General features: G+C 39.9%; 1 protein-coding gene and 1 long non-coding RNA gene across 2 annotated transcripts in view; one reads left to right on the top strand and one right to left on the bottom strand.

The window, feature by feature from the left end:
• Nucleotides 1-15,707, bottom strand: part of LOC131226926 (leucoanthocyanidin reductase-like) — a 105,672-nt gene that overhangs the window by 58,566 nt on the left and 31,399 nt on the right. The window lies entirely within an intron of this gene.
• LOC131227883 (uncharacterized) lies at nucleotides 5,284-10,608 on the top strand. Its single transcript, XR_009162566.1, has 5 exons — nucleotides 5,284-5,537; nucleotides 7,135-7,389; nucleotides 7,774-7,887; nucleotides 9,818-9,908; nucleotides 10,533-10,608. It is a non-coding gene; the product is annotated as an uncharacterized LOC131227883 (long non-coding RNA).

Genomic DNA, 15,707 nt, shown 5'->3' with positions numbered 1-15,707 from the left:
ATTAATGTGCCGCACCAATGGGCCTCATAAGTGGATGGCATAGATGAAACACATAAACATGGTGGGCCCTATGATTAGACAACAGGTGGGCCCATCGATCAAGGTCGGATGGTGTGGATTATATAACACATACATCATCATGGGATCCGCATCCCACATGGATGGCATGGACGACCACACCTGCATCATATCAGACCCACTGTTCAGATCATGGTGGGCCACTTCCAAAAGAGAAATGAATGGACGGCTTGGAATAAAACACATATATTATGGCTGGCTGCACACAGTAAGGATGAAACACATACATCATTGTGCGTCCCTCACCACACTGTCTTGATGGACGGTGTGGATGCAAAATGCATACATCAAGGTGAGTCCCACAAGCATGGCCCACCAGAGATTTGAATTTACCTCAATCTTGGATGGTGTGGATGCACCACACGTGTGGCCTGGCTCTACCGTCCAGAATACTGGACAGTGTGATATACACAGATACATCAAGGTGGTTCCCACCGTCCAAGGTTTGGACGGTGCGAATTCCACATCTGATGGGTCTCACACGTGGCAGGTGAGCTTACACGCGATGGACAACGTGGATGGAATGCATACATTAAATAGGGCCCCACTGTCCAGCTATCTGGATGACAGAGATAAAACGCATACATCTGAAGTGGGTCCTACCATCCTGTGGTGTGGACGGTGTGGATTCCCACATAAATCTCAGTAGGCCCTACTGTCCTATGTTAGTTTAGATGGTGGGGATGAATACATGCCTTAAGGTGGCACCACATGGGTGGGCCACCAGATATATATATATATATCCTATAGTATATATATATATATATTACTAGATAATATTATATTATATATTTATTTATTAGTTTTTTTCTTGCTTGATGGAACAGTAACATCCAGGCCTTAGATGGCTTGGATGTTACATCATGGTGGGGTCCACAACCACATCTAATGATTGGATGGTGCAGATACCACACATGTATAGCAGGTACGAGGCTGGTGCATCCCATGTGGTGTGGCCCACCCATTACATATATATAATATATTATTTTATTCTATTTTATTTTATATTTATTTTTTATAAAATCGTCCAGGCTCTGGATGTGAGCTGGTATTTGTGTTTTCCCACTATCCAGGCCTCACTGTCCGAACGGTCTAGATAGGGCACGTATGATAGGTGGGTCCCACGGACCAGGCTGACATTTGTGTTTCCTCTTCAACGGGCCTGTCCAAAATAGACAGGCTGGATGATCCATTTGGATGGGTAGTCCAGTAACAGGTGGGCCCCAAATGTGGACAGCAGGTGGCCCGCTTAAATGGACGGCATGGATCATCATACAATTTCAATAGTGGGTCATCAAACCAGGGAAAGAGAGAGAGAGAGAGAGAGAGAGAGAGAGAGAGAGAGAGAGAGAGAGAGAGAGAGAGAGAGAGAAGGGTGATGAAGGGGAGGGACCCCGCTACTGTGGGTCCTCCTTATCTTAAAATGGATACATCGAATGGGTCCCATCGAATGTGGGCCTTAAATCAAAAATCAAGATGTAGTACTATGATCACCCACCGATTGGCCTTCTTCTTTAGATCATTGGACTCCTCGGCTCCTAAGCTCCTTCTTTAATGGAAGATGATGAAAGTTGGATGGCTAGGATGAGAGATGTGGGGGTGGGAAGGTGGGCCACACTCTTAGCTCTCTCTTGGGGAGCTTGTACGTTTCCACCCGTTTGGTTGCTTGAGAGTGAAGAGAGAAATGAGAGAGATAGAGTGATGGGTGATGGGTGTGTAAAAGATGGGTATAGGTTTGGTTGACTTTGGGTGAGAGAGGGATGGGTAGGGTATGGGTTATACTTGACTTGATTGATTAATAGATTGATGTGATGTTTGGTAGAGATTCTCTTCGAATTGTAAATGCACGACGTTTCTTCGAGATAGGCGTTAGCCCACATCTCCTCGCCTGGGTATCGCATCGGTGCGTGAGACGTGGTGTTGGAACCTCGGCGATGGCGTGGTCGCTAGGATACAAGTTTTGAGTCAAGCCAACTCTGATATATAGGACGCGACTTAGGTTCATGCGCAATTGCTGGTTACGGATCACGGGTCACCCGAATTCGACGGGGAGGATCCTGGAAGTCTACAAATCGGTACGGTCTAGAATATAGGCCTTACAGATCATGTCTTCAAGCTTCAACTACTTCAAGAGAATAATATGTGATGAATTAATCTCACAAGTAAGGTTTGTTTGACCCTAGATTGACCTTAGGATATATAGGTCATAAAATTTGCACTTACATCATAAGTCATTTGATAATTTTATAGGTCATTTTTCAACTAGTCCTAGTCATGGTTCGACTAGTTCAGACACTGGCTCGACCAGTCCAAGAATTCCCTTAACCAATCCAAGGTTTGTTGTGAATTTTCTAGATTTTCTGTTGGACCCTCGACCAGTCCTGGAGACTGCTCGACCGGTCGAGTGAACAGTGCTTGACTAGTCAAGCTGGCTTGACTTAAAGTCTAGTAACATTTCTAGGTCTAACTCAACCAGTCGAGTGCAGGGCTCGACCAGTCGAGCAGGCTACTCGACCAGTTGAGCAAGCCATTCGACTAGTTGAGTAGCAATCTTATCTTATTGCGCTAGAAATTTTGAAATGATGTTGGTCTTTAGACCAGTCGAGTTGACCCCTAGGCCAGTTGAGTGAACAATATTTTTGCCTATAAATTGAGGACAATTTTTAGAGTTTTTCAATTCATTCAAAGCTATTCAAGTCACAACTTTGAGAAACTTGTCCCCACATTCTAGAAGTTAATTGGTTAGTATTTAAGATTCTTTTAATAGTTTTTTTGCATTTGATTTTGTGATCTCTATTCAATTTTATTTCTTTTGAAAAGGGAATATTGATTTTACCATTTTTGAGATCAAAATCAAATCAAGCTAGGCTAGGTTGATTTAATCTAAAATCATTTAGACCTAAGAACCTTTCATATGTGAGACTGGACATTAAACATCTACATCGAATTGGTTCTACTGGGCTTCATCAGAAGGAGAATCTTTAGATAAGTACATTTCAATTTTCTGTATTTGGTTTGTAAGATTGCCAGAAAATCTTTCGTTTTTGGTTTTGACTAAGATAGCTAGAAAATCTCAGTGAGTGGGGTTTTTTTTTTAAATTATTATTGTGGTAGCCCTTTAAAAACACAATTGTGAAGGTTTTGAGTGAACCTTGGAAAACCTATTTCATAATGAAAGCCAATATCCCGTGGGTGAGTATATTGGGAGTGGAGTAGTTGTGTGGCTATTTTTAAATAGTTGGTGTACACACAAGCGAACCACTATAATTGTTGGAGTTGTGGTGAATGCTTATTATTGTGCATTTGTGGTGAATGATTGTAATTTATTTTCTGCACATGTGGTGAATGTTATAATAGCAGTAGATATTTATTTCTGTTTTATTCTTTATTCCTTGGTATTAGTTTGGGACTTTGATACACAAACCGTTCTAGAAATCAGGTTGTCCTACCATAAGCCATTGGTTTTTAGTATAAGGTTGTCCTTAGAACAACATCTATATCAACCTCTCAATACTTGTGCATTTGAGGTTGCTATTTATTTCTACTATTTGAGATTGATTAGTGTTATCTTATTCTAGTTCTTTCTTAATTTCGCATTTAAATTTTAATTTGACATAGTCCTATTCACCCCCCCCCTCTAGGACTCTTAGCTCGACCTTCTCATCTACTCTCTGCCACCATCCTCTTCTAAGCCAGGTAGTCACCCATCACCACCCTCCCCCTCCTCTCTCTCCTCTCCACTCCCTCCCTCCCTCTCTCCCTCCCTCATATCTCAATCTAAATCGGTACCAACTCGAACCCACTCGGTAATATTTATCGAGTTGGATTCGGTCTGGATTAGTCTAGGTCAAATCTGAATTCGGATTGGTTCAGGCATGTTGGACTCGGTACCGAGTCGAGTCGAGTTCAGGTTAGGCTTATTTCAAAATCGAATCGAGTTAGGTCAGCCCTAACTTGGTCCAACTCGACTCAATGCCCAACTCTAGTGGTGTGGTACACTCAATCTTTGGATCTGCTTTATTTTTGGACCCATTCCATATAATGATCTCGAAAAATAAATGGCTTGTATGGATATGAGCATCCAAAATGGTGGAGCCCATAAAAATTGGTGACTTCAGCACACCGCCTAGGTTCATGGTGTGGGGCACACCACACAATCCACTTCTAACCCGTCTACAAACTTTACCGTGGATATGTCAGAGATCCGCGCCATGGGCTCGGATTAAGTGTTATCCGTGTAACAACTTAGTGAGTGTTACACTTATTGTAAGTGTCACGCCCCAAACTCAGAAAACGGGCTCACAGAATTCTCGATCACTGAATCTGGTGCCGACAGCCTCCGTAGTACCCCATTCTCAGCTCCCAATGCCCACACACCAGGTTCCAATCCTGAGATTCTACAAGGAAGATTTTCAGTGTGATTTTTTTTGTAAATAAAGGAGCATAACCACAAGTGTACCCAAATCACAAAGGCAACATCATCATCACATATCTGCTAATATTAAAAACTTGAGTATAATACATGAAGAAAAAATATAAGATAAATGCCAAAAGCTCTAGAAGACAGCTGCATGCTTCAAGCTCAACACTGCTGCGACTTAACGTCGCCTACACGCATCTATCCACTACCAAAAAAATGAGCAAAGGCTACGGTTCATGCTAGCTTTTAGCTACGGATATAAACCATAGCTATATTACTACGGCTTAAAACCGTAGCTAAAAATAATAAAACCGTAGCTAAAAGCTGTTTCCACCACTAGTAGCTCGACCATGTGGCAGCCCCATAAGAGACTCTACGAGGCCCATTAAAATGTGTGTGCTCCATCTAATACATCTATCCATTTTTAAAAATCATTTTAGGCAAGAGCCTAAAAAAGGAAGTAGATTGAAGGCTCAAGTGGACCACACAGTAGGAAATAATGGAGATTAAATTCGTACCATTGATCGATGGTTTGGCTTACTTGGACCTTTGATTTGCCTATTTCTTGGGGTAATTCTCTATAAAATAATTACAAAATTAATTGACGGAATGGATATAGCAAATACATCACGATGGGCCCCACAAAGCAGTTAATAGGACCGTCTGTCCCCTACTCATTAGAAGTGTGTGAACGCTGTGGTGAAGTGAGGAATGGTACAAAGGCTATGGTCAAAAGGCTTTTAGCTACGGTCTAAAGCCGTAGTAGCTAAAAATGCAAAAATACTTAGCCCGCGTGTCCATTTCTCTCATTCCCTCTCTCACAAACTGAAATTTTCATCTCCCTCCCACTCGTGAGATAAAAAACCTAAACCATCCCCTCTCTCTCGATCTCCCGCGCGTCCCTTTCTCTCTCTCGATCTCTCAAACCCTCTCTCATGAATACTCCCCTCTCACGAACCCATCTTCTCTCCCCAGCCACCCCCTGTCTCTCAATCTCATGAAGACTCCCCTCTTACGACATAATCTGCGTCTATTTTAGGTATAGAAGACCGATTATCTTCTTTTTTCTCTTTTGAATATTCAGATTTCTCTCTCTCTCTCTCTCTCTCTCTTTTATGGAATTAGATTGGGGGTTTGAGGGGGTATTGATTAGATTGATTAGGGGTTTGAGGGGGTTTAGAGATTCGGGTATACTTTGACTTATGTTTCTGATTTTTGTTCTTTATAGTTTGGATTGGAAAAATAATGACCTATTTTTCAATCCTTGTATGTAACTATTAGTTTCTGTCTATTTGTGCATTCATCTCTTGGGAAAACAAATCTTAAGTATATATAATGAAAAGTGTGTTTAATCACATGGTCGAGAGTGGGTTCGAACCGGATCAGTATTTGAGGAATAAAATGTTGTTGATGCATGTGAAGTGTGGGATGATGATTGATGCCCACCGGCTGTTCGATAAAATGCCTAAAAGGAACTTGTTGTCTTGGAACACCATTATAGGAGGGCTGGTTGACTGAGATGATTTTTTTAAAGGTTATACTCACTCTCTCAGATGATTTTGTTTTTAATTTTTTAGTAGATTCATCGATTCATAGGTATGATTTCTTTGAACCGATAATCAGCAATTCTTGAGGTCTGCTAGCTTCGGTGATTTTTCTACTCGAAATTTTCAGTGAATAGTTTTAGTAATTTCACAACCTTGAATACCGAATGTTGAGCTGTCTATCTGGTGGGCCCCACTATGGGATCTCCTTTGTCTGAAAATCAGGTTTTTCCATCTATCAGGTGGATGAAAGTAAACTGAAGAAACAGGCTAAAGTAGTCTTGAACAAGTTTCTTATTCGCTGTTGATTTGTTCCATTTGATCTGGCCCTCTGGATGATTAGGCCAGATTATCTTTTTATCAAAGCATCCACACGGTGGAGTCTAGTTGATGGATATTTTATATGTTCTGCAATCTTGCCACATGGCACATTTGACAGTGTGGATTGTGTTCAGGCTATTCATTATGTAGAATTAACAAATCACTTCAATGTGATTTAGAGTATTTTGAGTTCATTCTGATGGTGTAGAAGTTGTAATTTGTTGATAGTTGCATAAAAGGATTCTAGAAGTTGTAACTTGTTGATTTGAACATCCTCTCTTAACATATTAACTGAACTGATTTGATGCAGGTACAAGGGCTAGCATATTTACCTGTTACCTGTAGCCGCATGTAGGCACAGAAAACAAAGATTGCCAGGTGGGCATCAGCTCTATCACTTTTGTAAGGTGTTAAGGTTATTTGTTCCAATGCAAACTAGTAAATATGCAAAATTTCGCTTGTCATTTTTTTTTTTTTACAGATGCCAAACTGCTTTATGAATTGTCAATTACATTATTTACTAATCACTAGAATGCATGATTTTCATTTATTTTGGTAATGGTTAAGTGAGATGGAATTCCTATTCCTAATCACACTCTTGGATAAATTCTAGTATGAAAATCATAATATAAACATAATTTTCTCTTTTCATTCCATGTTATTTCCTCCCTCTCTCCCTCTCTCTTTATTTTTTTCTTTTTTTTTTTTTTTTTTTTTTTTTTTTTTTTTTTTTTAAAAAAAAAAAAAACAATGTCATTTACCTCTTTGCAGCATGTTATGTCAGAACCCTTTGACCCATCACCTTTCATGCCTCCTGTTACCAAGGGGTTTGATGACGACTTTGATACAACGACTAGAAGGCAACAAAGAAGCCAAGTTGCTGCCTTAGTTAGATCATCAACTAGTGAAAAAGTGGCTGGTTTAAAGGAGAGCAACCTAGTGAAGATTAGATAAAAGTTATGGTATGTTGCTTCCATTCTTTACTACCAGCCACTCACCATCTGAGACGTTTGTCCACTAAGCATGGTAAATGTTTTGATCCAGAAAACTTGGTGGTGCTCATATGCTACCTACTTGCTAATTTTTTATTGGGATCCATTGTATTGACACTTAACATCATGGTTTCACACAAGAAAGTAGTCTTGATTTTGAATTAACTCTTGAAATCATGGATTCTTTCTTTCTGCATCATAGCTTTTATCTGCACTGCATCCATCACAAACTGTAATGCCAACTCATTGGTGGTTTTTTATGTTTTGAATATTTGAGAGTGCGTTCCAAATTTATTGAAATTGTCATTTGTGAGCAAAAACTGATCTATTGTGCATGCAATTGTTCCGCTGATGCAATCTGAAGTAGTTGCTGCTCCTGCTTATTTAGAATCCCAATGATTTCTACATGTTGTTCCAGTTTGCATGCCAGGTTCGAAAAAGGCCTTTGAACAAGGAGCTGTCTCGAAAAGAAGAGGATATTGAAACCATCTATGATAATGCATACTTAACTGTTCATGAGCCAAAGCTAAAGGTTTGATTGTTTATATGCTAGCTGCTTCATAATGCTGTGTTGAATTATTTATGTCTCTCCTTTTTACTGTCTCTGATAAATCCTGTTTGTACTTGCAGTGTTCTACTTAGCATGTTGTATCTATAAAGATGTGCACACTTTTTTTCTTATGTTTGGAAGTGTAGTCAATGCTCACTCTCAGCCAGTATTCATGACATATTGCATAGATTTGATGTGCTTAAATGTATATATTTACATGTTGACAATAATATTGCTTTCTGGCTTCATCTGTAGAGACTTTATTTATCTATAGAAATATTCCATGCTATGTCTTTTCTTCTCCTGTTTCTAGATATCTTCCTAAGCAACTTAGCAAACCCAAGTTCAATCCCCGCTGCTTTATGTGATGTGGTCTATTTGAGCACTTGATGTGCCTCAATTTTCTAGAATCTATAGGTGTAAATGATCTCCTACAACCAGTTGTAGTTTAGCTAATGAAATCCGTCTCTCGTGCTAATGTGGTGTTTGATAAAGGCGCTCAATATTTATGATTTCATCAATCGATGAAGAACAATTTTGATGATGATAAAGAGCATTTTTTTTCATCCATGTATGAAGTAAATTTGATGTATAAATTATAGGTTTTTATTTTTTTTGTTTTTTTTTAAAATTTTTTTAATGTTTGATTTTTTATTGCATGGAAATTAAGCTGAAAATCTAGAAAGGGTTTGGTTTTTGGGTTGCACCTGTGATATAAATCATTTTTTAATATTATATTATAAGCTTTTAATTTGAATTTAATGCTGAAATCTTCAGTTTGTTCTTTCTTTTGTTTAATTTTGTTTGCTAGGAATTAAAGTTTTAAACTAAGAAAAGGTTTGATTTTTAGATTGAATGTGTCAGAGCTTGTGGTTTATTTATTTATTTTTGTTTCTAAGGTTTGGGTCTAATATTGGAATCAACGTTTTTTTTTCCAGTTGTTTTATTAAAAATGAGATCGATAAACTATTGCTGGAGTTCGCATCTTTGAGTGCTGGTGGAATTGCAAATGCATCCAATTTTGTGACTAGCAGATCTAAATAGGATGGAGGCCATGTTTTGATAATCTGTTACAAGGCCAGGATGGTGCTGACTACCATATGTACATTTTCAGAGATGAATATGGTGATAATGTCTAGATTACAATTGGAGATGACTTGATACATGCGGATGCACGCTGTTGTGTTGGAAGGTCGAAGTGGCTTGCCTATGCTATCTTCGGCTTTTTGAGTTGAAGAGATCTATTGTTTCTAGCAGCAAAGCAGAAATTTTGGGATGCAAATCGTAGTATGCTATAATCCTCTGTTTTTATGCTGGGGCCCTGATAAATATGCCTGCTTTATAGGTGATCTATGAGATGGAGATTGGTGGCTTTCCAAATAAATTGTTAGGCTAGTGCTACTGATTGGCAGGGATTGACAAGCAATCAATTTATCATGAAACTTACTCTCTTTCTTGTTTACAATTTTTGCACTACTAATTACTTACCTTTCTTGATATAATTCCAAATGATAACTATTACAAGTTAGCATAGAGTAGTACAATTTTTTCTCTTTGAAATGAAGAGCAGAAAAAAAAGGTTAACTTGTTTAGTAACTATCCAACATGGAATGGTGATATTTTTAGAGAAAAAAAAAGAGGAAAGAAAAAATAGTTTCTCTCTTTCCTTCTAGTATATCATCATAGGATTGCCAATAACATAAATGGCCACTCTACTTATTTTGGAATTTGGGCAGAGTTTTCATAGGACGAAGTTCATTATCAGGCAAGAGTATTTATGATAGTCCACCTCATACTAGGGAAAATTTTCTGAGTTAAGCACCAATGTTGTGTACATGAGAATTTTTTACTGCACTAGTTTTTCATTTTTTTTAACATTTTATTTTGATACGCTTAATTTTGATTGTTTCAGGTTTCCTTTTTGCTTGCATTACTCCTATCCTTATTGCATGGATATATTCAGAGATTCTGGAGTATAATAGATCTTCATCTCCTCCCAAAGTGTAAGTTGTTTAATTGAAATGAAGACTTCATGACTTTTTCAACTGTACTTCGAGTGATTTGACATTTACCGAATGAGTTAAGGTATAACTAAAGTGTCATTTTGTCTGTAATGATATGAACCCGTTATACATTATGCTTCTATAAGTTATTGGGAGGTATTGAGTCTTTACTTACCAGTAAGAACTGGTGTTCGTGTATCTAAGCATAATATGACTGTCGTGAAGAGTAAACCATCTCATGACTTGAGATTGTAGCTGAAAAACTAGAGACGGGGAACTCTTTTGTTCTCTGCTCTCTAAAAAATGATGGCTTTAAATGAATGATGGGGGAGATTGACTTCAGGTAAAGTAACTCTAAAATTCAAGTGTGGTAACATCCATAAGCATCCAAATCAGAGACATCCCACCTTCCACCACAAATTTGAAGATCATTGGAAGGCCAAGCCTTCCTTTTGGATTTTTGTTTTGATTTGATGATACATCTTAAGATGTAGTGGCATAATTAGTGATTTAGGGCAGGTTTGTGTCTGTAAAAGATGTTAGAGCATTTTTCCATGTTCCAAATTTTTTCCATCAATGCATGTGTGTGTAACTGATAAAATAAACATGCGTGTGTATGTGAAGGTGTTGTTTCTTACTATCTTGTGGTGGATGATAGTGTCCATGGCCAATAGAAGATCATGAACTCAAGGTGAAGGACTCCAAGACAGTTTGTTTTGGTGAGAAACCAGTTACTATCTTCAATTTTTCTCTATAATTTAGTTCTTCAGTTTTAGGGCATAACTTTTTCATATGACTACATTGTTTGTATGATGAAATTGATTTTCAGCCATGTGCAGTAAGCTTTCGGATCAAAGCAAAGCTGAGGATAGGGTGTTAGTTGATCGAAAATTAATAACCAGTAGAGGCACATCCATGGAGTTCTCGCTTACGATTGTCGAGAAGCTATTTGGCTGCGAGAAGGCATTGTATCTTGCTGTCAACGAGAACTTTAAATAGACATATAACTATTATGTTGGTATTGTACTTTTGTAAATGGATTAAAATGAATGAATGAATGATTCAGCCATGAACTATTTATCTGTATTGCTTATATGAGTTGATCTATTAGGGCATGTACTACAATGGTAAGATATACCATTATATATATATATATATATATATATATATATATATATATATATATATATATATATATATATATATATATATATATATATATATATATATAGGCATTAGCTATGGCTCTTAATCATATCGCTTTATCTAGAAACCGTAGCTGTTGCTAATTTCAGCCTATTGCTACGATTCTCGTTGTACTTATAGCTACAGATATAATTTGTAGCTATATGTCCTTTAGAGCTACGGAAAGCATGGCTACTGATTTAATCCGTAGCTATTATCGCTATGGCTACCGATTAAATTCGTAGCCATAGATTTAAGACCTATGGCTACGGTACCAATGGCTACGGTCATGCTACGGACTTTAACCGTAGCCATATGTCTTTAGCTACGGCTTTTATCCGTAGCCTTTGCCCAGTTTTCTGGTAGTGATCATGCATAAGCTTATAAAAAGCTTAGAGGGTGGTGTAAGTGTGTGCGAAAGATAAGTGCCAAGCACACAAATATCAGAGTAAGCAGAAATACTGGCAAATCCATCGGTCATATAATATCAGAGTATGTAATGCAGATCGACTATGCAAATGCGGAGTCATGGAGAGCCAAATATCAGATGCCGAGGATGCAATGCAATATACAATTCTTGACGAACCATGATTACCATTAGCCTCATCTAGGCCATATAAATGTAGAAACATAAAAACTTAAATGCCATATTCCCGGATGTAATGCAATATGCAGATCCTGGCATATCCATAATACCATCAACCTTATTTAGGATATGCAATACAGAAGCAAGTAAACCAAATGCTATTTGCTGAGGATGCAATGCAATATGCGATGCGAATGAAATGACCAAGCTAGAGTGTGAAGTCGGGATAATAGTACATAATATCACAAGCTGTGGGGTCCATCACAAGGGACTTCTATCCAAACTGGCTCATACCTGATTTGGATAGCTGGACACAATGTGGTAAACTCCTGATCTCAGGTTAGTCGCGTACTCATCCCAAAACATGGCCATTGCGAGGGTACATATAACAAATTAGTTACGCACCACCAAACCAAGTGGATAATGAATGAATGAATGAATGAGTAAAATGCTAAGTATGCAACTCCTGCTCAGTAAGTCCACATATCAATACTGTACTTCTCTGGGATCATCACCGATGTCTAATACACTCTATGCCACCTGCTGCCCCATCAAGCACACAACTGGGTAAGTAAAAGATACCTCACTATCCGCCCACCAATATCAGCCTGGCTTGTTGATAGCGGATCCATTTATGAGCTGGTCAGACTCAGCCTAACATTACCTACTCCCTCAGGTGGGTAAGGCCACACCCCCTTCCAATCGACCACGACACAGTGGGAGACACGACCTACTGATATACAAACCTCATACGCTCATGTATTTCCACTCAGTCTAGACGTTGGAGCGTGCTCAGGTACCATGAAGGTTTAAGAAATTTCACCCAGGGACATCTATCGCACCCCATGTAAAAAAAGATTTCGGCGTCCCATTTGGCCATCCACAATATGTCTGTGGAGGCCACGACCCTGATGTCTCTAGGGCGTATGGTAGTCATATCATGAAATGCGATATGCATGAGTCATACAATCTAGTCATGCATCAAACCTGCGCATATCATGCTCTCATACAGGGCAACTCTAGCTTTTAGGGAGTCCCATAAATAATTAGGAAAAGGAATTGTCCAAATGTGTGTATTCCAACATACGTCATGTATGTTGTGCTATGTATTCTAAGTGTTTGTAGAAATGTCTGAATGGTCTGAAGTGTAGCATACTATCCTATTTGCGGGCGTTGAGGAGCAATTCTCAACTCTTATATTGGTGTGTATGATTTCCTACATGCAAGTCACATTCTTTGTTGTTTAATTTCAAGTATTACTTATGTTTAAATCCATGTTAAGTTGATATTCTTCAAATGCTCACATGCTACTTGATTTGAATTGTTGTTCCATTACTATTCTAATTTGTTGATATGTAGTGGAATATGTTTGGGACTATGAATAGTCCAGGAAATCGGTAATCGGCCTTGAGTTCGTGGCTGAGGTTGCTTTCGCCACGTAGGACGTGATTTGATAAACCCGAGTCATATTAGAGTTATCGGCAGTGGTTTGGCCACACGGAGTGTTTGCGCACTCTATGTCGATCAACCCAACGTGTGCTCGTGCTAGTCGAGTTCGTCAAGTAACCCAATTGTCCGATGTATGTTCACCATGTATGGACGCTATTGCTTGAATCTAAGGTACCAAACTTACCAGTGCAAATCCTGTAAACCATTGTACCTTGATCTGCTAAGACTCATGAGCCGGACATGGTGGTATGGGACACCGTAGTCGAGCTGTCGGCCTACGCTGGGGTGACGAGCCTCCCCGTAGTGACTAGTGAGTAACTAAACTCGTGAGCCGATTATGGTGGTATGGGACACTATATTCGTGCTGTCGGCCTACATTGATTGGTGACGAGCCCTTTGTAGTGACCTCGAGCATGCCTGGATACCGCATTGAGGTGATGAGCCTTATTGTAGTAACGAAGGTATGATAGGCATGCATTGATTGGTGACGAGCCCTTTGCAACGACCTAAAACCATATGATCGTATGAGATGTCTAGGACTGACGACCCTAGAATGGATCATTGTTTGGACATTGATATGAGGAAGGTACCTTAACTTTCCAATCCTGCTATATGAAAATGACTAATAACAACTTGGTAATCATGTCCATGCACCGCATTGCATGTGCCTGGAAGAGGTGGAGCACTTAAGGTGGTGTCATGCGTAACGTAAGATGAAGACGCTGAGGGTGTACGTGCGAGGGCACGCATCATTCTACATACATCCTTGCACTAACAAGAGTACTTAGGACATGTTTGATTGTTCTGCTTTATCATTACTGCTTGATTGAATTGATAACATGTTAACCTTTGCTTTATTGTTCCACTGAGTTGATCACTCACTCCCACGTTCTGGGATGGTGTTTAAACACCCACCAGACTCTGTCTTAGTTGTAGATGTTGATGCGACCCCTAAGGTAGAGCAGGAGTTCGAGGATGATGAAGCTGTATTTTCTTTCATGTAGTTTTCAGGCGGGTTCTAGTGAGCCTTGTTCTGATGCGTGGGATTCTGGGATTTCTATTTGAGAATTGATGATGTCTTTTGATACTTGTAATTTTGATAGTAACACTTGTAGTATGACCTGGTATGTATATGTATTTCAGGGATTTGCACATGTACACATATATTTCTTTAAGTCTTTCGCTTGCGTTCTTCACTTATCCCTGAATTATGTTTACAGTTTGGCTTAATCTATTCCATGTTTTATGCACTCATACAGACAACATACATCCATCATTCAATATGTTGCATAAGTGATGTTTTGAAACTCGGGAGCTGAGTTATGCTCGACCCCCGAATTTCAGGGCGTTACAAGTTGGTATCAGAGCATGAATTGGATTAAACCGGACCTGGGTTATGGTCATACACCGCACGCTATCGCCACTTTAGTGTATTTGGGTGCGAGTTTATCGTAGATTTTGCGTATGTGTCCCGTTGCTTCTATCGGTGGAAGTTTACTGAAAATGATCACCGAGATCGAGTCTGTGTGCATTCCTGATCACACACAGCGACCCAAAATCTCTTCTAGACCGTCCCTTGATGAGTTTAAATGGTTTATCTTCCCATCTCAACCCTTCAAATGTCAGTAAACCTCTGTCTTTATCAGATTTCAACCTGAGTGGCCCGATAGGCGTCGAATCGGACAAAGGGGCCAATCGGAGCATTTCCAGGGAGACCCAGGGGGGACCCACATCATTTTGGAGCTTAGGGGCCAGGAGGACCTCGCCCAAATGGTGAGTCATTGCCGGACGGTTCAGAGACCGGCGATGACCTCTCCGGTTCGGCGAGCCCTCGCCGCCCAGCGGGCCAGGCCGGGCGAGCCGACGACTTTGGGGCCTAGTGTGGCCCACCCTTCTACGGTTGGCTGATTAAAACCCCTCCTAAACCCTACTTTCTTCACAAAACACCCTCCCAAGCTCTCCTTTTCTCCAAGTTTCTCTCAAAACTCCACCAAATCTCTCCCCAATCTCCTTCTTCTTCCATTTTTCGTGCACACCCCACCAACCCATCTTAAACCTTCATCCCCATTGCTGTCTACACTTTCTTTTCTTCTCATTTGAGCTCTCAAATCCTTCTTTGGGATCTCAAGTGTGTGGAAGCTTCACCATTCTTCCCATTTCTCCCATTTCTCTCATTTCCCATGGCCCTCTTTGAGTTTATCACTACCATCTGTTCCATCTCCACCATTCTTTCTTTGATGGGGAAGAAGAGAGCGCCCATGGATGAGGCCAGGCTTAGCCGCCCAACCCGTGCACGAAGGCCGAGAGGTGCCGCCGCGAGCACGACCGCAGCCCGTGAGTTTCAAACCAAGCGGGATCTTGATCCTCAAGCTCCCATTGGATGAACCTTGTTGGCGGAGTTATCACATGAAGTTTATGAAGGCCGTAGGGTCCTTTTTTAGGCTCATATTGATCCGTGACTATTTGGTGAGTTTCTGTTGTTGGAGCGTCTGGAAGGGGCTGGTTGGTGTCCCTTGTTTGAGGACGAGTATCGCGCGAATGCAAGCATTGTTCGAGCTTTTTATTCCAACATTCGTGAT

The sequence above is a fragment of the Magnolia sinica genome, chromosome 15, assembly GCF_029962835.1.
Source record: "Magnolia sinica isolate HGM2019 chromosome 15, MsV1, whole genome shotgun sequence".
NCBI classification, from domain to species: Eukaryota; Viridiplantae; Streptophyta; class Magnoliopsida; order Magnoliales; family Magnoliaceae; genus Magnolia; species Magnolia sinica.
Note: the sequence above shows the minus strand (reverse complement) of the source record. Positions and strands in the feature narration are given on the sequence as shown.